The following is a 25563-nucleotide window of genomic DNA, read 5'->3' as shown; positions in this document are numbered from 1 at the left end:
CAGGAGGGCTGAGATAAGTATCGGGAGTGAAATGACAAATCTCTGTGCCCACTCTCCCCGCCGCACCCCAGGGGCGATGGTCTCTATCTCCTCCCTGTGCAGGTAGCTTTTCCCTGAGCCATTTCTTCTTGTCAAGGTCCCTGTCGCAGGTTGGGTTCCCCGAAGATGACGTTGAGAGCAAGGATTGGAGTGCAGGTGGTTGATGTGAGATGTGCAGGAACAGATACAGCTGCCATAGGGTCCCGCAATTCCACTCCTGGGCATAGATCCAGAGAAAACTCTAATTCAAAACTATACATACACCCCTGGGATTTCCCTGGTGGGCCAGTGGTTAAGAATCCGCACTTCCAGTGCAGGGGGCATGGGTTCCATCTCTGGTCAGGGAACTAAGATCTCACATGCCGTGTGACAATAAAAGAAGAAAGAAAGAAAAAAGAAAGAAAGAAAGAGAGAAAGAGAGAAAGAGAGAAAGAGAGAGAGAGAAAGAGAGAGAGAGAGAAAGAAAGAAAGAAAGAAAGAAAGAAAGAAAGAAAGAAAGAAAGAAAGAAAGAAAGAAAGAAAGAAAGAAAGAAAGAAAGAAAAAGAAAGAAAGAAAGGAAGAAAGAAAGAAAGAAGAAAGAAAGAAAGAAAAGATACATGCACCCCAATGTTCATTGCAGCACTATTTACAATAGTCAAGACATGGAAGCTACCTAAATGTCCACTGATGGATGAATGGATAAAGAAGATGTGGTACATATATACAATGGAATATTATTCAGCCATAAAAAGAATGAAATAATGCTATTTGCAGCAACGTGGATGGACCTAGAGATTATCATACTAAGTGAAGTAAGTCAGAAGAGAAAGACAAATATCATATGATCTTACTTCTATGTGAAATCTAAAATACGACACAAATGAACTCGTCTACGAAACAAAAACAGACTCACAGACATAGAGAACAGACTTGTGGTTGCCAAGGGGGAGAAACAGTGAGGGAGGGTTGGATTGGGAGTTTGGGGTTAGCAGATGCAAACTATTAAATATAGGATGGATAAACTACAACGTCCTACTGTCTAGCACAGGGAACTATATTCAATATCCTGTGATAAGCCATAATGGAAAAGAAAAAAGTTTTATTTATAGGTTCCATCCCTAACTGAGCTGGCCCATCCCCTCCCATGGTTCTAAGTGCAGCCCGAAGCTGCAGACTTCCCAGCGTGGTCTTCAGCTCCAGAGCAAGCCACCTGCAAACCACCCACATCTTCCCAGGGGCTGGCAACTCTCCTTTGCTACTGATTCCAAGACACATCCAGATAGCAAAAATGTGACCATGAAAAGAAACTCAGGCATGTTCAAATCAGGGAAATAACATTCTTATCTCTGTTCAGTACTCGCTTAATTTTAGAATAGCTTGGAGTTACAAAAAAGTTGCAAAGATCTGTACAGAGTGTACAGAGTGCCGTGGACCCTGACCCAGTACCCCTATTTCCAACACGTTAGTACGTTAGTACGACATGTTTATCCAACTAAGGAACCAAGATGGATACATTGTTATTAACTAAAGTCCACACTTTATTAGACTTTCCCTAGTTTTCCCCTAACATCCTTTTTCTGTCCCAGTCTCCTCTGGGCTGTGACATTTCTCAGACGTCTCTGGGTTTTGATACCTTGAAAGTTTTGAGGAGGACTGGTCAGGTATTTTGTCCCTCAATTTGTTTGTCTGTTTGTTTTCTGATGTTTTCTTATGGTTGGTCCGGAGTTATGGGGTTTGGGGCGGAAGATCCAGACAGAGATAAAAATGCCATTCTCCTCAGGTCACATCAAGGATACACACCATCAACGGGACTTATGACAAACGATTTTACCCTTGATCACCTGGCCAGTATCGTCTTTTTTTTTTTTGCTGCGTTGGGTCTTCGTTGTGTGCGGGCTTCTGTAGTTGTGGCACGGGGGCTCAGTAGTTCTGGCTCCCAGGATCTAGAGCGCAGGCTCAGTAGTTGTGGCCCACGGGCTTAGTTGATCTGCGGCACCTGGGATCTTCCCGGACCAGGGCTTGAACCTGTGTCCCCTGCATTGGCAGGCGGATTCTTTTCTTTTCTTTTTTCTGTTGCAACCAAAACTTTAATCCCAAGGATCCTCACAAAACATATTACAAATGACAGCATAAAAAAAATAATTGCACAGTAACTCAAAGTTCAGCTCTACAATATACTCTTAATCTGGCAGGACATTGGTATCTTGATAATCTCAAATTTCCAAAAAATATTACAAAGAGCTATGTATTCATGTACAGCAATCACAGAGGGGACTTATGACCTAACTCAAAGGTAAACTAACTTCCTTGAAACTTCTTAGATTCTAAACTCCCTGGACAACCTCTTGTCCAGTGTGAAGACTAGTGGAATTATTAAACCTCTAATCTAGGGCAAGGGTGCGGCTTTCATTTTTACCTGCTGGCTTGTGTTCACAGGACCTTTTAAAGACTGCTTGCTTAACTACAGCTGCATATCATATCCCAGCTACAGAAAGTCTTTTCAATGTTTGCCAGTGTTGTTTCCATAATAGTAAACATCACACTTTAGGTGGGCAGGAGTTAGAGTTTTATTATCAGTCTAGGCAAGACCAAAAATTCAAAGCAAATTCAATTTTGCTTAAGGGAACATTGTAAGGTAACAATTCTTCATATTACATGCCTCATATGACCCATTTCAAACCATAGAGAATGACACCTTTATGTGTCACTGTCCCAAGAAACAAACAAATGTGAACAACCAAAACATTTAAAAAGTGCACCAAGCTTCGGAAGTCCCAAAGAAAACTTGAATTTTCTGTACATACTCCTGCCAAATGAAGTTATTGCCTGTACACCACTCCTCTTGCAAAGTGGTCTTCTATTTCCTTTCATTTGACCTAGATCGGCTAGGAGACCTAGAGAAAGATCAGGACGGCTTGTGATTTCTCTCCTGGGACAGTGATCTCTCTCTTCTCCTATATCTAGAAAGGGACCTGCTCTGGCTGACAGAGAAGGCTCTCCATGTTGGAGATGTGTGGGAGGTGGAGGACTCCTCCTCCCATAATCATCTCGAGGGCGACGACCCCAACAAGGAGGCGGTCACGATTTCGACTTCTCTTTTCCCCATTCCACAGGTCCATCCTTACTCGGCAGCCACATAGTGTTCTCCCATCTAGTTCTCGGACAGCATCGGCTGCATCTCGGGGATCTTCACATTCAACAAGACAGAAGCCGGGAGGGTTTTTAGCACCCCACACACTTCAGAGTGGTCCATAATAGCCTAAAGCTCGTTCCAATTCAGCCTTGTTACCACTGTTTCCAAGATTCCCTACATAAACTTTATAGTCCAACGGACCGGAATCACGATGCAAGACCCTCGTGGCTCCTTGGTTTCACGGGCTGCAGGGTCGTCCCGGGCCTCTAGAATCTGGCAGCTGAATCTGCTCACACAAGCTGTCCTGTGGGGATGCTTTTCCCCCTATGTGTCCAGCCCGGGGCCCTGCTGTCTTGGCCCGGCCTCCCGGGTGAGAGGGTGAACCCCAGCTCCCTGGAGCAGACACTCAGAGCCCTGGTGACCGGACTCACGGCTGACGGGGCTGGAGCGGCGGTTGGACATGGGTGGCCAGCCTGGTGGTGTTTGGCCCCCTCTGCATTTCCAGTTCCAGCTGAGAAAGAGCCTCCCTGTGTTATTTTCTCCTGGTTGTGTAAGGATCCCCGGTGTCATTTGACAGAAGTGTAGATGGTGTGTTCTTTCTCTCTTTTCTCCCTGCTTCCTCTCCGCCCTCTATCCCTCCCTCTCTCCCTGTCCCTCTTTCCATGTTCTGCTCTCCCTCTACCTCTTTCCCTCTCCCTCTCTCTCTCTCCCTCTCTCTTTCTCCATGTGTCTCTCCCTCTCTCCCTCCCTCTCTCCCTCTCCCTCTCTCTCTTTCCTCTCCCTCTCTCCCTCTCCCTCTTTCCTCTCCCTCTCTCCCTCTGCCTCTCTCCCTCCCTATCTCCTGTGCCTGTTTCCCTGTCCTTGTTTCCCTGTCCCACTCTGCCTCTACCTCTTTCCCTCTCCCTCCCTCCCTCCTTCTCCCTCTCCCTCCACCTCCTTCCCTCTCTGGGGATGGAAGGAGGTGGAGGGAGAGGGAGAGAGAGCAGGAGAGGGAGGGGGAGAGGGAGAGAAAGGGGGGGAGAGGGAGAGAGGGATGGAGGGACGGAGGGAAAGACATCTCTCCCTCCATCCCTCTATCCCTCTCTCCCTCCCTCTCTTCCTCTCCCTCCTTCCCTCTCCTCCCTCTCCCTCTCCCTCTAACTCTCCCTCTCCCTCCGTCTCTCCATCTCCCTCATTCCCTCGCAGAGAGGGAGAGACTAGATGGAGGGAGAGGCAGAGACAAGGGAGAGGGAGAGAAGGAGAGGGAGAGGGAGGGGGAGAGAGGGAGAGAGAGAAATGTTTTTTCCTCCCTCCCTCTCCCTCTCTACTCCTTCTCTCCCTCTCTCCCTCACCCTCTCTCCCTCTCCCTCCCTCCATCACATTCCCTCCTTCTCACTCTCCCTCCCTCTCCCTCTCCCTCTCTCCCTCTCAGAGAGGGAGAGACAGAGGGAGAGGGAGAGGGGGGAGAGAGGGACACGGAGAGGGAGGCAGGGAGACAGAGAGGGAAGCAGTCACCCTCTCTCCTTCTCCCTCTCCCTACCTCCTTCTCCAACTCCCCCTCTCCTTCGCTCAATCCCTCTCCTCTCCCTCCATCTCTCCCTCTCCCTCCCTCCCTCTAGGAGAGGAAGAGGAAGGGAGGGAGAGAAAGAGGGAGGTGGAGGGAGAGGGAGAGGGAGAGGGAGAGAGGTCTCGCTCTCCCTCCCTCTTCCTCCCTCGCCCTTTCCCTTCCTCTCTCCCTCTCTCTCCTTCTGTCTCTCACTCTCCCTCCGTCTCTCCCTCTCCCGCACTCCCTCCCAGAGAGGGAGAGAGGGAGGGAGAGACAGAGACAAGGGAGAGGGAGAGCTGTAGAGGGACAGATGGAGGGAGAGGGACAAGGAAGAGGGAGAGAGAGAGAGAAGGAGGAGAGAGAGAGAGAGAGGAAGGAAGAGACCTCGCTCCCTCTCCCTCTCTCCCCTCCCTCTCGCCCTCTCCCTCTCTCCCCCTCCCGTGTCTCAGACTCTTCCTCCATATCTCCATCTCTGGGAGGGAGTGAGGGAGATGGAGACATGGAGGGAGAGGGAGAGGGAGAGGGAGGAGAGGGAGCGAGGGAGAGGGAAAGAGGGAAAGAGAGAGGGATAGAAGGAGGGAGGGAGAGACGACTTTGTCTTTCCCTCCCTCCATCTATCCATCTCTCCCCCTCCCCCCCCTCTCTCTCTCCTCCCTCTTTCTCCTGCTCTCTGTTCCTCTCGTAAACCTCTTTCCCTTCTTCCTCCTGGCACGTTTAGGCCAATCAAGCAAGCCGGAAAGGCAAATCAGCACTACAAAGAAGTCTCGCTTGCCATCCGTCAAAAGGGCCATGCTGAAAAAAGTGTAAAAACCAGAAATGCAGGACAGGCCATGGAGACATGGGAGCCTTGCTACGCTGATGGGCGGGATGTAAATTGCCAACAGCCACTCTGGAGAAGTGTACGGTGTGTCCTGAAACATGTAATAAACACAGCTTAGAGAGCATAGGGCACTTCCACTCATGGGCGTATACATTGGGAAAACTGAAAATCCACAAGACACAGGCACCCCAAAGAGTAGGGCTGCTCTGTTTACAAGAACCTCCACTTCGGTACACCTTAAATAGCCCAGGAAAGAGAAAAATGGATAAAGAAGTTGTGGTACTTATGCACAATGGACTATCACTCAGCCATGAAATCAATGTTATAAGGCTAGTAGCAGCATGATGAGTGGATTTAGGTACGATGACTCTAAGTGAAATAAGTCACACAGAAAAAGACACTTATCCTAAGATATCACTTATAGAGAAAATGTCAAAATCGCTACCCTTGAACTGAATTACAAAACAGAATAGAGTCACACGTTTAGAAAACACACTATGGCTGCTTACCGGGAAAGGTGAGGTGGGGTGATGCAAAAAACAAGGGTTTGAAATTAGCTCAGATACCGTTCCATAAGCCAAATATGTAATAGACAAGACCTACTCCCTGCTCAGTGAACTGGACTCAACACCCCCTATTCACCACACAAGAATATATCTGACTAGTAAGAATCTTAAAACCTATGTATTGATATCTCTCGGGAAGTGAATCAAGAGGGTGTAAAGCGGCATAAACACAGCAGTGAAAAGCAGCTAAACCCCATTATAAAAATAAATTACTCAAAAAAAAACCCCATAAAACAAAGACAGTGAAAGAGAGAGAAATTCTTACAAAATCCGTTCAGGGGCTCTGATGCCACCTGGATTGACCATATCTAGACACACAGCTGGATGAGACAGAAGGTTGGACACTCTTGGGGCTGAGAGGATTGGTGAGGTTGGGCGAGCAAACGCAGACCCTTTAAAGTAATACTGCGTGGTACCCATCCCATGGGTCCCAAATCTCCAGGTTCAAGGGCATCTTCCTACATCGAAAACATGCCTGGGAAACCCAGAAGATGGTACACCGTGTGATCGGGAAAGGTTTGTAAAACGCACCTCATTTCTCCTCTCCTTGTGCTCGGGTTCGCCATTCCAGCCGCTTTACCAACAATCTCCCTATTTGGAGAATCAGCACCGTTACCCTGTGTTTCGTACAGATTGCAATTTGTCCTGAGGATGAACGGGAAGAGGGGGAACCAATGAGAGACTAGCTCTAGGTGTTGGGACAGGCACAGGTCACTCTATTTTCCCATCAGGAAGAAGAATGAACCACAGGCTCAGCCTGCCCCCCCGGAACCAGAATAGGGCCTGAACCAATCCTGCGCTTTTGCGGCCAGCTCCCAAAAAAGCGAGTTGACAAATGGAGCTCAGGGGCACTGCAATTCACAAACCTGCAGAGTTAGAAATGATAACTCTCGTCCACAAATATATTGAGGGAAGGCAACGAAGAGGATTGGAAAGCAAGGTAGAATTGCAGGAAACAGATTTCAGGAGGTAGATTCGACTCGCCTTTAAAGCAAATGAAAAGCGGCAAAACGTCGACCATGATGCCCTTGGCCAAAAAGGGCGTATGCGTTTTTTCCCGAATATATTCAGGAAAAAACGCATACGCCCTTTTTGGCCAACCAAGAAAGCCGGAAGAGCAAATCAGCACTACAAAGAAGTCTCGCTTGCCATCGGTCAAAAGGGCCATGCTGAAAAAAGTGTAAAAACCAGAAATGCAGGGCAGGCCATGGAGACATGGGAGCCTTGCTACGCTGATGGGCGGGATGTAAATTGCCAACAGCCACTCTGGAGAAGTGTACGGTGTGTCCTGAAACATGTAATAAACACAGCTTAGAGAGCATAGGGCACTTCCACTCATGGGCGTATACATTGGGAAAACTGAAAATCCACAAGACACAGGCACCCCAAAGTGTAGGGCTGCTCTGTTTACGAGAACCTCCACTTCGCTACACCTTAAATAGCCCAGGAAAGAGAAAAATGGATAAAGAAGTTGTGGTACTTATGCACAATGGAATATCACTCAGCCATGAAATCAATGTCAGAAGGCTAGTAGCAGCATGATGAGTGGATTTAGGTACGATGACTCTAAGTGAAATAAGTCACACAGAAAAAGACACTTATCCTAAGATATCCCTTATAGAGGGAATGTCAAAATCGCTACCCTTGAAATGAATTACAAAACAGAACAGAGTCACACGTTTAGAAAACACACTATGGCTGCTTAACGGGAAAGGTCAGGTGGGGTGATGCATAAAACAAGGGTTTGAAATTAGCTCAGATACCGTTCCATAAGCCAAATATGCAATAGACAAGACTTACTCCCTGCTCAGTGAACTGGACTCAACACCCCCTATTCACCACACAAGAATATATCTGACTAGTAAGAATCTTAAAACCTATGTATTGATATCTCTCGGGAAGTGAATCAAGAGGGTGTAAAGCGGCATAAACACAGCAGTGAAAAGCAGCTAAACCCCAGTATAAAAATAAATTACTCAAAAAAACCCCATAAAACAAAGACAGTGAAAGAGAGAGAAATTCTTACAAAATCCGTTCAGGGGCTCTGATGCCACCTGGATTGACCATATCTAGACACACAGCTGGATGAGACAGAAGGCTGGACACTCTTGGGGCTGAGAGGATTGGTGAGGTTGGGCGAGCAAACGCAGACCCTTTAAAGTAATACTGCGTGGTACCCATCCCATGGGTCCCAAATCTCCAGGTTCAAGGGCATCTTCCTACATCGAAAACATGCCTGGGAAACCCAGAAGATGGTACACCGTGTGATCGGGAAAGGTTTGTAAAACGCACCTCATTTCTCCTCTCCTTGTGCTGGGGTTCGCCATTCCAGCCGCTTTACCAACAATCTCCCTACGTGGAGAATCAGCACCGTTACCCTCCTGTTTCGTACAGGTTGCAATTTGTCCTGAGGATGAACGGGAAGAGGGGGAACCAATGAGAGACTAGCTCTAGGTGTTGGGACATTCACAGGTCACTCTATTTTCCCATCAGGAAGAAGAATGAACCACAGGCTCAGCCTGCCCCCCCGGAACCAGAATAGGGCCTGAACCAATCCTGCGCTTTTCCGGCCAGCTCCCAAAAAAGCGACTTGACAAATGGAGCTCAGGGGCACTGCAATTCACAAACCTGCAGAGTTAGAAATGATAACTCTCGTCCACAAATATATTGAGGGAAGGCAACGAAGAGGATTGGAAAGCAAGGCAGAATTGCAGGAAACAGATTTCAGGAGGTAGATTCGACTCGCCTTTAAAGCACATGAAAAGCGGCAAAACGTCGACCATGATGCCATTGGCCAAAAAGGGCGTATGCGTTTTTTCCTGAATATATTCAGGAAAAAACGCATACGCCCTTTTTGGCCAACCAAGAAAGCCGGAAAGGCAAATCAGCACTACAAGGAAGTCTCGCTTGCCATCGGGCAAAAGGGCCATGCTGAAAACAGTGTAAAAACCAGAAATGCAGGACAGGCCATGGAGACATGGGAGCCTTGCTACGCTGATGGGCGGGATGTAAATTGTCAACAGCCACTCTGGAGAAGTGTACGGTGTGTCCTGAAACATGTAATAAACACAGCTTAGAGAGCATAGGGCACTTCCACTCATGGGCGTATACATTGGGAAATCTGAAAATCCACAAGACACAGGCACCCCAAAGAGTAGGGCTGCTCTGTTTACAAGAACCTCCACTTCGGTACACCTTAAATAGCCCAGGAAAGAGAAAAATGGATAAAGAAGTTGTGGTACTTATGCACAATGGAATATCACTCAGCCATGAAATCAATGTCAGAAGGCTAGTAGCAGCATGATGAGTGGATTTAGGTACGATGACTCTAAGTGAAATAAGTCACACAGAAAAAGACACTTATCCTAAGACATCACTTATAGAGGAAATGTCAAAATCGCTACCCTTGAACTGAATTACAAAACAGAACAGAGTCACACGTTTAGAAAACACACTATGGCTGCTTAACAGGAAAGGTCAGGTGGGGTGATGCATAAAACAAGGGTTTGAAATTAGCTCAGATACCGTTCCATAAGCCAAATATGTAATAGACAAGACCTACTCCCTGCTCAGTGAACTGGACTCAACACCCCCTATTCACCGCACAAGAATATATCTGACTAGTTAGAATCTTAAAACCTATGTATTGATATCTCTCGGGAAGTGAATCAAGAGGGTGTAAAGCGGCATAAACACAGCAGTGAATAGCAGCTAAACCCAATTATGAAAATAAATTACTCAAAAAAACCCCCATAAAACAAAGACAGTGAAAGAGAGAGAAATTCTTACAAAATCCGTTCAGGGGCTCTGATGCCACCTGGATTGACCATATCTAGACACACAGCTGGATGAGACAGAAGGCTGGACACTCTTGGGGCTGAGAGGATTGGTGAGGTTGGGCGAGCAAACGCAGACCCTTTAAAGTAATACTGCGTGGTACCCATCCCATGGGTCCCAAATCTCCAGGTTCAAGGGCATCTTCCTACATCGAAAACATGCCTGGGAAACCCAGAAGATGGTACACCGTGTGATCGGGAAAGGTTTGTAAAACGCACCTCATTTCTCCTCTCCTTGTGCTCGGGTTCGCCATTCCAGCCGCTTTACCAACAATCTCCCTACTTGGAGAATCAGCACCGTTACCCTCCTGTTTCGTACAGGTTGCAATTTGTCCTGAGGATGAACGGGAAGAGGGGGAACCAATGAGAGACTAGCTCTAGGTGTTGGGACAGGCACAGGTCACCCTATTTTCCCATCAGGAAGAAGAATGAACCACAGGCTCAGCCTGTCCCCCCGGAACCAGAATAGGGCCTGAACCAATCCTGCGCTTTTGCGGCCAGCTCCCAAAAAAGCGAGTTGACAAATGGAGCTCAGGGGCACTGCAATTCACAAACCTGCAGAGTTAGAAATGATAACTCTCGTCCACAAATACATTGAGGAAAGGCAACGAAGAGGATTGGAAAGCAAGGCAGAATTGCAGGAAACAGATTTCAGGAGGTAGATTCGACTCGCCTTTAAAGCACATGAAAAGCGGCAAAACGTCGACCATGATGCCATTGGCCAAAAAGGGCGTATGCGTTTTTTCCTGAATATATTCAGGAAAAAACGCATACGCCCTTTTTGGCCAACCAAGAAAGCCGGAAAGGCAAATCAGCACTACAAGGAAGTCTCGCTTGCCATCGGGCAAAAGGGCCATGCTGAAAACAGTGTAAAAACCAGAAATGCAGGACAGGCCATGGAGACATGGGAGCCTTGCTACGCTGATGGGCGGGATGTAAATTGCCAACAGCCACTCTGGAGAAGTGTACGGTGTGTCCTGAAACATGTAATAAACACAGCTTAGAGAGCATAGGGCACTTCCACTCATGGGCGTATACATTGGGAAAACTGAAAATCCACAAGACACAGGCACCCCAAAGTGTAGGGCTGCTCTGTTTACAAGAACCTCCACTTCACTACACCTTAAATAGCCCAGGAAAGAGAAAAATGGATAAAGAAGTTGTGGTACTTATGCACAATGGAATATCACTCAGCCATGAAATCAATGTCAGAAGGCTAGTAGCAGCATGATGAGTGGATTTAGGTACGATGACTCTAAGTGAAATAAGTCACACAGAAAAAGACACTTATCCTAAGACATCACTTATAGAGGAAATGTCAAAATCGCTACCCTTGAACTGAATTACAAAACAGAACAGAGTCACACGTTTAGAAAACACACTATGGCTGCTTAACAGGAAAGGTCAGGTGGGGTGATGCATAAAACAAGGGTTTGAAATTAGCTCAGATACCGTTCCATAAGCCAAATATGTAATAGACAAGACCTACTCCCTGCTCAGTGAACTGGACTCAACACCCCCTATTCACCGCACAAGAATATATCTGACTAGTTAGAATCTTAAAACCTATGTATTGATATCTCTCGGGAAGTGAATCAAGAGGGTGTAAAGCGGCATAAACACAGCAGTGAAAAGCAGCTAAACCCCATTATAAAAATAAATTACTCAAAAAAACCCCCATAAAACAAAGACAGTGAAAGAGAGAGAAATTCTTACAAAATCCGTTCAGGGGCTCTGATGCCACCTGGATTGACCATATCTAGACACACAGCTGGATGAGACAGAAGGCTGGACACTCTTGGGGCTGAGAGGATTGGTGAGGTTGGGCGAGCAAACGCAGACCCTTTAAAGTAATACTACGTGGTACCCATCCCATGGGTCCCAAATCTCCAGGTTCAAGGGCATCTTCCTACATCGAAAACATGCCTGGGAAACCCAGAAGATGGTACACCGTGTGATCGGGAAAGGTTTGTAAAACGCACCTCATTTCTCCTCTCCTTGTGCTCTGGTTCGCCATTCCAGCCGCTTTACCAACAATCTCCCTACTTGGAGAATCAGCACCGTTACCCTCCTGTTTCGTACAGGTTGCAATTTGTCCTGAGGATGAACGGGAAGAGGGGGAACCAATGAGAGACTAGCTCTAGGTGTTGGGACAGGCACAGGTCACTCTATTTTCCCATCAGGAAGAAGAATGAACCACAGGCTCAGCCTGCCCCCCCGGAACCAGAATAGGGACTGAAGCAATCCTGCGCTTTTGCGGCCAGCTCCCAAAAAAGCGAGTTGACAAATGGAGCTCAGGGGCACTGCAATTCACAAACCTGCAGAGTTAGAAATGATAACTCTCGTCCACAAATATATTGAGGGAAGGCAACGAAGAGGATTGGAAAGCAAGGTAGAATTGCAGGAAACAGATTTCAGGAGGTAGATTCGACTCGCCTTTAAAGCACATGAAAAGCGGCAAAACGTCGACAATGATGCCCTTGGCTAAAAAGGGCGTATGCGTTTTTTCCTGAATATATTCAGGAAAAAACGCATACGCCCTTTTTGGCCAACCAAGCAAGCCGGAAAGGCAAATCAGCACTACAAGGAAGTCTCGCTTGCCATCGGGCAAAAGGGCCATGCTGAAAACAGTGTAAAAACCAGAAATGCAGAACAGGCCATGGAGACATGAGAGCCTTGCTACGCTGATGGGCGGGATGTAAATTGCCAACAGCCACTCTGGAGAAGTGTATGGTATGTCCTGAAACATGTAATAAACACAGCTTAGAGAGCATAGGGCACTTCCACTCATGGGCGTATACATTGGGAAAACTGAAAATCCACAAGACACAGGCACCCCAAAGTGTAGGGCTGCTCTGTTTACAAGAACCTCCACTTCGGTACATCTTAAATAGCCCAGGAAAGAGAAAAATGGATAAAGAAGTTGTGGTACTTATGCACAATGGAATATCACTCAGCCATGAAATCAATGTCATAAGGCTAGTAGCAGCATGATGAGTGGATTTAGGTACGATGACTCTAAGTGAAATAAGTCACACAGAAAAAGACACTTATCCTAAGACATCACTTATAGAGGGAATGTCAAAATCGCTACCCTTGAACTGAATTACAAAACAGAAGAGAGTCACACGTTTAGAAAACACACTATGGCTGCTTAACGGGAAAGGTCAGGTGGGGTGATGCATAAAACAAGGGTTTGAAATTAGCTCAGATACCGTTCCATAAGCCAAATATGCAATAGACAAGACTTACTCCCTGCTCAGTGAACTGGACTCAACACCCCCTATTCACCACACAAGAATATATCTGACTAGTAAGAATCTTAAAACCTATGTATTGATATCTCTCGGGAAGTGAATCAAGAGGGTGTAAAGCGGCATAAACACAGCAGTGAAAAGCAGCTAAACCCCATTATAAAAATAAATTACTCAAAAAATCCCCCATAAAACAAAGACAGTGAAAGAGAGAGAAATTCTTACAAAATCCGTTCAGGGGCTCTGATGCCACCTGGATTGACCATATCTAGACACACAGCTGGATGAGACAGAAGGCTGGACACTCTTGGGGCTGAGAGGATTGGTGAGGTTGGGCGAGCAAACGCAGACCCTTTAAAGTAATACTGCGTGGTACCCATCCCATGGGTCCCAAATCTCCAGGTTCAAGGGCATCTTCCTACATCGAAAACATGCCTGGGAAACCCAGAAGATGGTACACCGTGTGATCGGGAAAGGTTTGTAAAACGCACCTCATTTCTCCTCTCCTTGTGCTCGGGTTCGCCATTCCAGCCGCTTTACCAACAATCTCCCTACTTGGAGAATCAGCACCGTTACCCTCCTGTTTCGTACAGGTTGCAATTTGTCCTGAGGATGAACGGGAAGAGGGGGAACCAATGAGAGACTAGCTCTAGGTGTTGGGACATTCACAGGTCACTCTATTTTCCCATCAGGAAGAAGAATGAACCACAGGCTCAGCCTGCCCCCCCGGAACCAGAATAGGGCCTGAAGCAATCCTGCGCTTTTGCGGCCAGCTCCCAAAAAAGCGACTTGACAAATGGAGCTCAGAGGCACTGCAATTCACAAACCTGCAGAGTTATAAATGAAAACTCTTGTCCACAAATATATTGAGGGATCGCAACGAAGAGGATTGGAAAGCAAGGCAGAATTGCAGGAAACAGATTTCAGGAGGTAGATTCGACTCGCCTTTAAAGCACATGATAAGCGGCAAAACGTCGACAATGATGCCTACGGCCAAAAAGGGCGTATGCGTTTTTTCCTGAATATATTCAGGAAAAAACGCATACGCCCTTTTTGGCCAACCAAGCAAGCTGGAAAGGCAAATCAGCACTACAAGGAAGTCTCGCTTGCCATCGGTGAAAAGGGCCATGCTGAAAAAAGTGTAAAAACCAGAAATGCAGGGCAGGCCATGGAGACATGGGAGCCTTGGTACGCTGATGGGCGGGATGTAAATTGCCAACAGCCACTCTGGAGAAGTGTACGGTGTGTCCTGAAACATGTAATAAACACAGCTTAGAGAGCATAGGGCACTTCCACTCATGGGCGTATACATTGGGAAAACTGAAAATCCACAAGACACAGGCACCCCAAAGAGTAGGGCTGCTCTGTTTACAAGAACCTCCACTTCGGTACACCTTAAATAGCCCAGGAAAGAGAAAAGTGGATAAAGAAGTTGTGGTACTTATGCACAATGGAATATCACTCAGCCATGAAATCAATGTCATAAGGCTAGTAGCAGCATGATGAGTGGATTTAGGTACGATGACTCTAAGTGAAATAAGTCACACAGAAAAAGACACTTATCCTAAGATATCCCTTATAGAGGGAATGTCAAAATCGCTACACTTGAACTGAATCACAAAACAGAACAGAGTCACACGTGTAGAAAACACACTATGGCTGCTTAACGGGAAACGTGATGTGGAGTGATGCATAAAAGAAGGGTTTGAAATTAGCTCAGATACCGTTCCATAAGCCAAATATGTAATAGACAAGACCTACTCCCTGCTCAGTGAAATGGACTCAACACCCCCTATTCCCCGCACAAGAATATATCTGACTAGTAAGAATCTTAAAACCTATGTATTGATATCTCTCTGGAAGTGAATCAAGAGGGTGTAAAGTGGCATAAACACAGCAGTGAAAAGCAGCTAAACCCCACTATAAAAATAAATTACTCAAAATAAACCCCATAAAACAAAGAGAGTGAAAGAGAGAGAAATTCTTACAAAATCCGTTCAGGGGCTCTGATGCCACCTGGATTGACCATATCTAGACCCACAGCTGGATGAGACATAAGGCTGGGCACTCTTGGGGCTGAGAGGATTGGTGAGGTTGGGCGAGCAAACTCAGACCCTTTAAAGTAATACTGCGTGGTACCCATCCCATGGGTCCCAAATCTCCAGGTTCAAGGGCATCTTCCTACATCTAAAACATACCTGGGAAACCCAGAAGATTGTACACCGTGTGATCGGGAAAGGTTTCTAAAACGCACCTCATTTCTCCTCTCCTTGTGCTCGGGTTCGCCATTCCAGCCGCTTTACTAACAATCTCCTTACTTGGAGAATCAGCACCGTTAACCTCCTGTTTCGTACAGGTTGCAATTTGTCCTGAGGATGAACAGGAAGAGGGGGAACCAATGAGAGACTAGCTCTAGGTGTTGGGACAGGCACAGGTCACTCTATTTTCCCATCAGGAAGAAGAATGAACCACAGGCTCAGCCTGCCCCCCCGGAACCAGAATAGGGCCTGAAGCAATCCTGCACTTTTGCGGCCAGCTCCCAAAAAAGCGAGTTGACAAATGGAGCTCAGGGGCACTGCAATTCACAAACCTGCAGAGTTAGAAATGATAACTCTCGTCCACAAATATATTGAGGGAAGGCAACGAAGAGGATTGGAAAGCAAGGCAGAATTGCAGGAAACAGATTTCAGGAGGTAGATTCGCCTCGCCTTTAGAGCACATGAAAAGCGGCAAAACGCCGACAATGAGGCCCTTGGCCAAAAAGGGCGTATGCGTTTTTTCCTGAATATATTCAGGAAAAAACGCATACGCCCTTTTTGGCCAATCAAGCAAGCCGGAAAGGCAAATTAGCACTACAAAGAAGTCTCGCTTGCCATCAGTCAAAAGGGCCATGCTGAAAAAAGTGTAAAAACCAGAAATGCAGGACAGGCCATGGAGACATGGGAGCCTTGCTACGCTGATGGGCGGGATGTAACTTGCCAACAGCCACCCTGAAGAAGTGTACGGTGTGTCCTGAAACATGTAATAAACACAGCTTAGAGAGCATAGGGCACTTCCACTCATGGCCGTATACATTGGGAAAACTGAAAATCCACAAGACACAGGAACCCCAAAGAGTAGGGCTGCTCTGTTTACAAGAACCTCCACTTCGGTACATCTTAAATAGCCCAGGAAAGAGAAAAATGGATAAAGAAGTTGTGGTACTTATGCACAATGGAATATCACTCAGCCATGAAATCAATGTCATAAGGCTAGTAGCAGCATGATGAGTGGATTTAGGTACGATAACTCTAAGTGAAATAAGTCACACAGAAAGAGACACTTATCCTAAGATATCCCTTATAGAGGGAATGTCAAAATCGCTACCCTTGAACTGAATTACAAAACAGAACAGAGTCACACGTTTAGAAAACACACTATGGCTGCTTAACGGGAAAGGGCAGGTGGGGTGATGCATAAAACAAGGGTTTGAAATTAGCTCAGATACCGTTCCATAAGCCAAATATGCAATAGACAAGACTTACTCCCTGCTCAGTGAACTGGACTCAAACCCCCTATTCACCACACAAGAATATATCTGACTAGTAAGAATCTTAAAACCTATGTATTGATATCTCTCGGGAAGTGAATCAAGAGGGTGTAAAGCGGCATAAACACAGCAGTGAAAAGCAGCTAAACCCCATTATAAAAATAAATTACTCAAAAAAAACCCCCATAAAACAAAGACAGTGAAAGAGAGAGAAATTCTTACAAAATCCGTTCAGGGGCTCTGATGCCACCTGGATTGACCATATCTAGACACACAGCTGGATGAGACAGAAGGCTGGACACTCTTGGGGCTGAGAGGATTGGTGAGGTTGGGCGAGCAAACGCAGACCCTTTAAAGTAATACTGCGTGGTACCCATCCCATGGGTCCCAAATCTCCAGGTTCAAGGGCATCTTCCTACATCGAAAACATGCCTGGGAAACCCAGAAGATGGTACACCATGTGATCGGGAAAGCTTTGTAAAACGCACCTCATTTCTCCTCTCCTTGTGCTCGGGTTCGCCATTCCAGCCGCTTTACCAACAATCTCCCTACTTGGAGAATCAACACCGTTACCCTCCTGTTTCGTACAGGTTGCAATTTGTCCTGAGGATGAACGGGAAGAGGGGGAACCAATGAGAGACTAGCTCTAGGTGTTGGGACAGGCACAGGTCACTCTAGTTTCCCATCAGGAAGAAGAATGAACCACAGGCTCAGCCTGCCCTCCTGGAATCAGAATAGGGCCTGAAGCAATCCTGCGCTTTTGCGGCCAGCTCCCAAAAAAGCGACTTGACAAATGGAGCTCAGGGGCACTGCAATTCACAAACCTGCAGAGTTAGAAATGATAACTCTCGTCCACAAATATATTGAGGGATCGCAACGAAGAGGATTGGAAAGCAAGGTAGAATTGCAGGAAACAGATTTCAGGAGGTAGATTCGACTCGCCTTTAAAGCACATGAAAAGCGGCAAAACGTCGACAATGATGCCCTTGGCCAAAAAGGGCGTATGCGTTTTTTCCTGAATATATTCAGGAAAAAACGCATACGCCCTTTTTGGCCAACCAAGCAAGCCGGAAATGCAAATCAGCACTACAAAGAAGTCTCGCTTGCCATCGGTGAAAAGGGCCATGCTGAAAAAAGTGTAAAAACCAGAAATGCAGGACAGGCCATGGAGACATGGGAGCCTTGCTACGCTGATGGGCGGGATGTAAATTGCCAACGGCCACTCTGGAGAAGTGTACGGTTTGTCCTGAAACATGTAATAAACACAGCTTAGAGAGCATAGGGCACTTCCACTCATGGGCGTATACATTGGGAAAACTGAAAATCCACAAGACACCAGCACCCCAAGTGTAGGGCTGCTCTGTTTACGAGAACCTCCACTTCGGTACAGCTTAAATAGCCCAGGAAAGAAAAAAATGGATAAAGAAGTTGTGGTACTTATGCACAATGGAATATCACTCAGCCATGAAATCAGTGTCATAAGGCTAGTAGCAGCATGATGAGTGGATTTAGGTACGATGACTCTAAGTGAAATAAGTCCCACAGAAAATGACACTTATCCTAAGATATCACTTATAGAGGGAATGTCAAAATCGCTACCCTTGAACTGAATTACAAAACAGAACAGAGTCACACGTTTAGAAAACACACTATGGCTGCATATCGGGAAAGGTCAGGTGGGGTGATGCATAAAAGAAGTGTATGAAATTAGCTCAGATACCGTTCCATAAGACATATATGTAATAGACAAGACCTACTCCCTGCTCAGTGAACTGGACTCAACACCCCCTATTCACCGCACAAGAATATATCTGACTAGTAATAATCTTAAGACCTATGTATTGATATCTCTTTGGAAGTGAATCAGGATGGTGTAAAGCGGCATAAACACAGCAGTGAAAACAGCTAAACCCCATTATAAAAATAAATTACTCAAAAAAACCCCCATAAAACAAAGACAGTGAAAGAGAGAGAAATTCTTACAAAATCCGTTCAGGGGCTCTGATGCCACCTGGATTGACCATATCTAGACACACAGCTGGATGAGACAGAAGGCTGGACACTCTTGGGGCTGAGAGGATTGGTGAGGTTGGGCGAGCAAACGCAGACCCTTTAAAGTAATACTGCGTGGTACCCATCCCATGGGTCCCAAATCTCCAGGTTCAAGGGCATCTTCCTACATCGAAAACATGCCTGGGAAACCCAGAAGATGGTACACCGTGTGATCGGGAAAGGTTTGTAAAACGCACCTCATTTCTCCTCTCCTTGTGCTCGGGTTCGCCATTCCAGCCGCTTTACTAACAATCTCCCTACTTGGAGAATCAGCACCGTTAACCTCCTGTTTCGTACAGGTTGCAATTTGTCCTGAGGATGAACGGGAAGAGGGGGAACCAATGATAGACTAGCTCTAGGTGTTGGGACAGGCACAGGTCACTCTATTCTCCCATCAGGAAAAAGAATGAACCACAGGCTCAGCCTGTCCCCCCACCCCCCCCGGAACCAGAATAGGGCCTGAAACAATCCTGCAGTTTGCGGCCAGCTCCCAAAAAAGCAAGTTGACAAATGGAGCTCAGGGGCACTGCAATTCACAAACCTGCAGAGTTATAAATGATAACTCTCGTCCACAAATATATTGAGGGAAGGCAACGAAGAGGATTGGAAAGTAAGCAGAATTACAGGACACAGATTTCAGGAGGTAGATTCGACTCGCCTTTAAAGCACATGAAAAGCGGCAAAACGTCGACAATGATGCCCTTGGCCAAAAAGGGCGTATGCGTTTTTTACTGAATATATTCAGGAAAAAACGCATACGCCCTTTTTGGCCAACCAAGCAAGCCGGAAAGGCAAATCAGCACTACAAAGAAGTCTCGCTTGCCATCGGTCAAAAGGGCCATGCTGAAAAAAGTGTAAAAACCAGAAATGCAGGACAGGCCATGGAGACATGGGAGCCTTGCTAGGCTGATGGGCGGGATGTAAATTGCCAACAGCCACTCTGGAGAAGTGTACGGTGTGTCCTGAAACATGTAATAAGCACAGCTTAGAGAGCATAGGGCACTTCCACTCATGGGCGTATACATTGGGAAAACTGAAAATTCACAAGACACAGGCACCCCAAAATGTAGGGCTGCTCTGATTACAAGAACCTCCACTGCGGTACACCTTAAATATCCCAGGAAATAGAAAAATGAATAAAGAAGTTGTGGTACTTATGCACAATGGCATATCACTCAGCCATGAAATCAATGTCATAAGGCTAGTAGCAGCGTGATGAGTGGATTTAGGTACGATGACTCTAAGTGAAATAAGTCACACAGAAAAAGACACTTATCCTAAGATATCACTTATAGAGGGAATGTCAAAATCGCTACCCTTGAACTGAATTACAAAACAGAACAGAGTCACACGTTTAGAAAACACACTATGGCTGCATAACGGGAAAGGTCAGGTGGGGTGATGCATAAAACAAGGGTTTGAAATTAGCTCAGATACCCTTCCATAAGCCAAATATGTAATAGACAAGACCTACTCCCTGCTCAGTGAACTGGACTCAACACCCCCTATTCACCGCACAAGAATATATCTGACTAGTAATAATCTTAAGACCTATGTATTGATATCTCTTTGGAAGTGAATCAAGATGGTGTAAAGCGACATAAACACAGCAGTGAAAAGCAGCTAAACCCCATTATAAAAATAAATTACTCAAAAAAAAAAAAAACCCCAGAAATCAAAGACAGTGAAAGAGAGAGAAATTCTTACTAAATTCGTTCAGGGGCTCTGATGCCACCTGGATTGACCATATCTAGACCCACAGCTGGATGAGACATAACGCTGGACACTCTTGGGGCTGAGAGGATTGGTGAGGTTGGGCGAGCAAACGCAGACCCTTTAAAGTAATACTGCGTGGTACCCATCCCATGGGTCCCAAATCTCCAGGTTCAAGGGCATCTTCCTACATCGAAAACATGCCTGGGAAACCCAGAAGATGGTACACCGAGTGATCGGGAAAGGTTTGTAAAACGCACCTCATTTCTTCTCTCCTTGTGCCCGGGTTCGCCATTCCAGCCGCTTTACTAACAATCTCCCTACTTGGAGAATCAGCACCGTTAACCTCCTGTTTCGTACAGGTTGCAATTTGTCCTGAGGATGAACGGGAAGAGGGGGAACCAATGAGAGACTAGCTCTAGGTGTTGGGACAGGCACAGGTCACTCTAGTTTCCCATCAGGAAGAAGAATGAACCACAGGCTCAGCCTGCCCTCCTGGAATCAGAATAGGGCCTGAAGCAATCCTGCGCTTTTGCGGCCAGCTCCCAAAAAAGCGACTTGACAAATGGAGCTCAGGGGCACTGCAATTCACAAACCTGCAGAGTTAGAAATGATAACTCTCGTCCACAAATATATTGAGGGAAGGCAACGAAGAGGATTGGAAAGCAAGGTAGAATTGCAGGAAACAGATTTCAGGAGGTAGATTCGACTCGCCTTTAAAGCACATGAAAAGCGGCAAAACGTCGACAATGATGCCCTTGGCCAAAAAGGGCGTATGGGTTTTTTCCTGAATATATTCAGGAAAAAACGCATACGCCCTTTTTGGCCAACCAAGCAAGCCGGAAAGGCAAATCAGCACTACAAAGAAGTCTCGCTTGCCATCGGTCAAAAGGGCCATGCTGAAAAAAGTGTAAAAACCAGAAATGCAGGACAGGCCATGGAGACATGGGAGCCTTGCTACGCTGATGGGCGGGATGTAAATTGCCAACGGCCACTCTGGAGAAGTGTACGGTGTGTCCTGAAACATGTAATAAACACAGCTTAGAGAGCATAGGGTACTTCCACTCATCGGCGTATACATAGCGAAAACTGAAAATCCACAAGACACCGGCACCCCAAGTGTAGGGCTGCTCTGTTTACGAGAACCTCCACTTCGGTACAGCTTAAATAGCCCAGGAAAGAGAAAAATGGATAAAGAAGTTGTGGTACTTATGCACAATGGCATATCACTCAGCCATGAAATCAGTGTCATAAGGCTAGTAGCAGCATGATGAGTGGATTTAGGTACGATGATTCTAAGTGAAATAAGTCACACAGAAAATGACACTTATCCTAAGATATCACTTATAGAGGGAATGTCAAAATCGCTACCCTTAAACTGAATTACAAAACAGAACAGAGTCACACGTTTAGAAAACACACTATGGCTGCATATCGGGAAAGGTCAGGTGGGGTGATGCATAAAAGAAGGGTTTGAAATTAGCTCAGATACCGTTCCATAAGCCATATATGTAATAGACAAGACCTACTCCCTGCTCAGTGAACTGGACTCAACACCCCCTATTCACCGCACAAGAATATATCTGACTAGTAATAATCTTAAGACCTATGTATTGATATCTCTTTGGAAGTGAATCAAGATGGTGTAAAGCGGCATAAACACAGCAGTGAAAACAGCTAAACCCCATTATAAAAATAAATTACTCAAAAAAAACCCCATAAAACAAAGACAGTGAAAGAGAGAGAAATTCTTACAAAATCCGTTCAGGGGCTCTGATGCCACCTGGATTGACCATATCTAGACCCACAGCTGGATGAGACAGAAGGCTGGACACTCTTGGGGCTGAGAGGATTGGTGAGGTTGGGCGAGCAAACGCAGACCCTTTAAAGTAATACTGCGTGGTACCCATCCCATGGGTCCCAAATCTCCAGGTTCAAGGGCATCTTCCTACATCGAAAACATGCCTGGGAAACCCAGAAGATGGTACACCGTGTGATCGGGAAAGGTTTGTAAAACGCACCTCATTTCTCCTCTCCTTGTGCTCGGGTTCGCCATTCCAGCCGCTTTACTAACAATCTCCCTACTTGGAGAATCAGCACCGTTACCCTCCTGTTTCGTACAGGTTGCAATTTGTCCTGAGGATGAACGGGAAGAGGGGGAACCAATGAGAGACTAGCTCTAGGTGTTGGGACAGGCACAGGTCACTCTATTCTCCCATCAGGAAGAAGAATGAACCACAGGCTCAGCCTGTCCCCCCACACCCCCCGGAACCAGAATAGGGCCTGAAGCAATCCTGCGGTTTGCGGCCAGCTCCCAAAAAAGCAAGTTGACAAATGGAGCTCAGGGGCACTGCAATTCACAAACCTGCAGAGTTAGAAATGATAACTCTCGTCCACAAATATATTGAGGGAAGGCAAGGAAGAGGATTTGAAAGTAAGCAGAATTACAGGACACAGATTTCAGGAGGTAGATTCGACTCGCCTTTAAAGCACATGAAAAGCGGCAAAACGTCGACAATGATGCCCTTGGCCAAAAAGGGCGTATGCGTTTTTTCCTGAATATATTCAGGAAAAAACGCATACGCCCTTTTTGGCCAAACAAGCAAGCCGGAAAGGCAAATCAGCACTACAAAGAAGTCTCGCTTGCCATCGGTCAAAAGGGCCATGCTGAAAAAAGTGTAAAAACCAGAAATGCAGGACAGGCCATGGAGACATGGGAGCCTTGCTACGCTGATGGGCGGGATGTAAATTGCCAACAGCCACTCTGGAGAAGTGTACGGTGTGTCCTGAAACATGTAATAAGCACAGCTTAGAGAGCATAGGGCACTTCCACTCATGGGCGTATACATTGGGAAAACTGAAAATTCACAAGACACAGGCACCCCAAAATGTAGGGCTGCTCTGATTACAAGAACCTACACTGCGGTACACCTTAAATATCCCAGGAAATAGAAAAATGGATAAAGAAGTTGTGGTACTTATGCACAATGGAATATCACTCAGCCATGAAATCAATGTCATAAGGCTAGTAGCAGCGTGATGAGTGGATTTAGGTACGATGACTCTAAGTGAAATAAGTCACACAGAAAAAGACACTTATCCTAAGATATCACTTATAGAGGGAATGTCAAAATCGCTACCCTTGAACTGAATTACAAAACAGAACAGAGTCACACGTTTAGAAAACACACTATGGCTGCATAACGGGAAAGGTCAGGTGGGGTGATGCATAAAACAAGGGTTGGAAATTAGCTCAGATACCCTTCCATAAGCCAAATATGTAATAGACAAGACCTACTCCCTGCTCAGTGAACTGGACTCAACACCGCCTATTCACCGCACAAGAATATATCTGACTAGTAAGAATCTTAAAACCTATGTATTGCTATCTCTCGGGAAGTGAATCAAGAGGGTGTAAAGCGGCATAAACACAGCAGTGAAAAGCAGCTAAACCCCAGTATAAAAATAAATTACTCAAAAAAAAAACCCCAGAAAACAAAGACAGTGAAAGAGAGAGAAATTCTTACTAAATCCGTTCAGGGGCTCTGATGCCACCTGGATTGACCATATCTAGACCCACAGCTGGATGAGACATAACGCTGGACACTCTTGGGGCTGAGAGGATTGGTGAGGTTGGGCGAGCAAACGCAGACCCTTTAAAGTAATACTGCGTGGTACCCATCCCATGGGTCCCAAATCTCCAGGTCCAAGGGCATCTTCCTACATCGAAAACATGCCTGGGAAACCCAGAAGATGGTACACCGTGTGATCGGGAAAGGTTTGTAAAACGCACCTCATTTCTCCTCTCCTTGTGCCCGGGTTCGCCATTCCAGCCGCTTTACTAACAATCTCCCTACTTGGAGAATCAGCACCGTTAACCTCCTGTTTCGTACAGGTTGCAATTTGTCCTGAGGATGAACGGGAAGAGGGGGAACCAATGAGAGACTAGCTCTAGGTGTTGGGACATGCACAGGTCACTCTAGTTTCCCATCAGGAAGAAGAATGAACCACAGGCTCAGCCTGCCCTCCTGGAATCAGAATAGGGCCTGAAGCAATCCTGCGCTTTTGCGGCCAGCTCCCAAAAAAGCGACTTGACAAATGGAGCTCAGGGGCACTGCAATTCACAAACCTGCAGAGTTAGAAATGATAACTCTCGTCCACAAATATATTGAGGGAAGGCAACGAAGAGGATTGGAAAGCAAGGTAGAATTGCAGGAAACAGATTTCAGGAGGTAGATTCGACTCGCCTTTAAAGCACATGAAAACGGCAAAACGTCGACAATGATGCCCTTGGCCAAAAAGGGCGTATGCCTTTTTTCCTGAATATATTCAGGAAAAAAGGCATACGCCCTTTTTGGCCAAACAAGCAAGCCGGAAAGGCAAATCAGCACTACAAAGTAGTCTCGCTTGCCATCGGTCAGAAGGGCCATGCTGAAAAAAGTGTAAAAACCAGAAATGCAGGACAGGCCATGGAGACAAGGGAGCCTTGCTACGCTGATGGGCGGGATGTAAATTGCCAACAGCCACTCTGGAGAAGTGTACGGTGTGTCCTGAAACATGTAATAAACACAGCTTAGAGAGCATAGGGCACTTCCACTCATGGGCGTATACATTGGGAAAACTGAAAATCCACAAGACACAGGCACCCCAAAGTGTAGGGCTGCTCTGTTTACAAGAACCTCCACTTCACTACACCTTAAATAGCCCAGGAAAGAGAAAAATGGATAAAGAAGTTGTGGTACTTATGCACAATGGAATATCACTCAGCCATGAAATCAATGTCAGAAGGCTAGTAGCAGCATGATGAGTGGATTTAGGTACGATGACTCTAAGTGAAATAAGTCACACAGAAAAAGACACTTATCCTAAGACATCACTTATAGAGGGAATGTCAAAATCGCTACCCTTGAACTGAATTACAAAACAGAACAGAGTCACACGTTTAGAAAACACACTATGGCTGCTTAACGGGAAAGGTCAGGTGGGGTGATGCATAAAACAAGGGTTTGAAATTAGCTCAGATACCGTTCCATAAGCCAAATATGTAATAGACAAGACCTACTCCCTGCTCAGTGAACTGGACTCAACACCCCCTATTCACCACACAAGAATATAT

The sequence above is a fragment of the Eubalaena glacialis genome, chromosome 2 (assembly GCF_028564815.1).
Source record: "Eubalaena glacialis isolate mEubGla1 chromosome 2, mEubGla1.1.hap2.+ XY, whole genome shotgun sequence".
Taxonomy (NCBI): Eukaryota; Metazoa; Chordata; class Mammalia; order Artiodactyla; family Balaenidae; genus Eubalaena; species Eubalaena glacialis.
The sequence above is the reverse complement of the archived record's forward strand: the minus strand, read 5'-3'. Positions refer to the sequence as shown.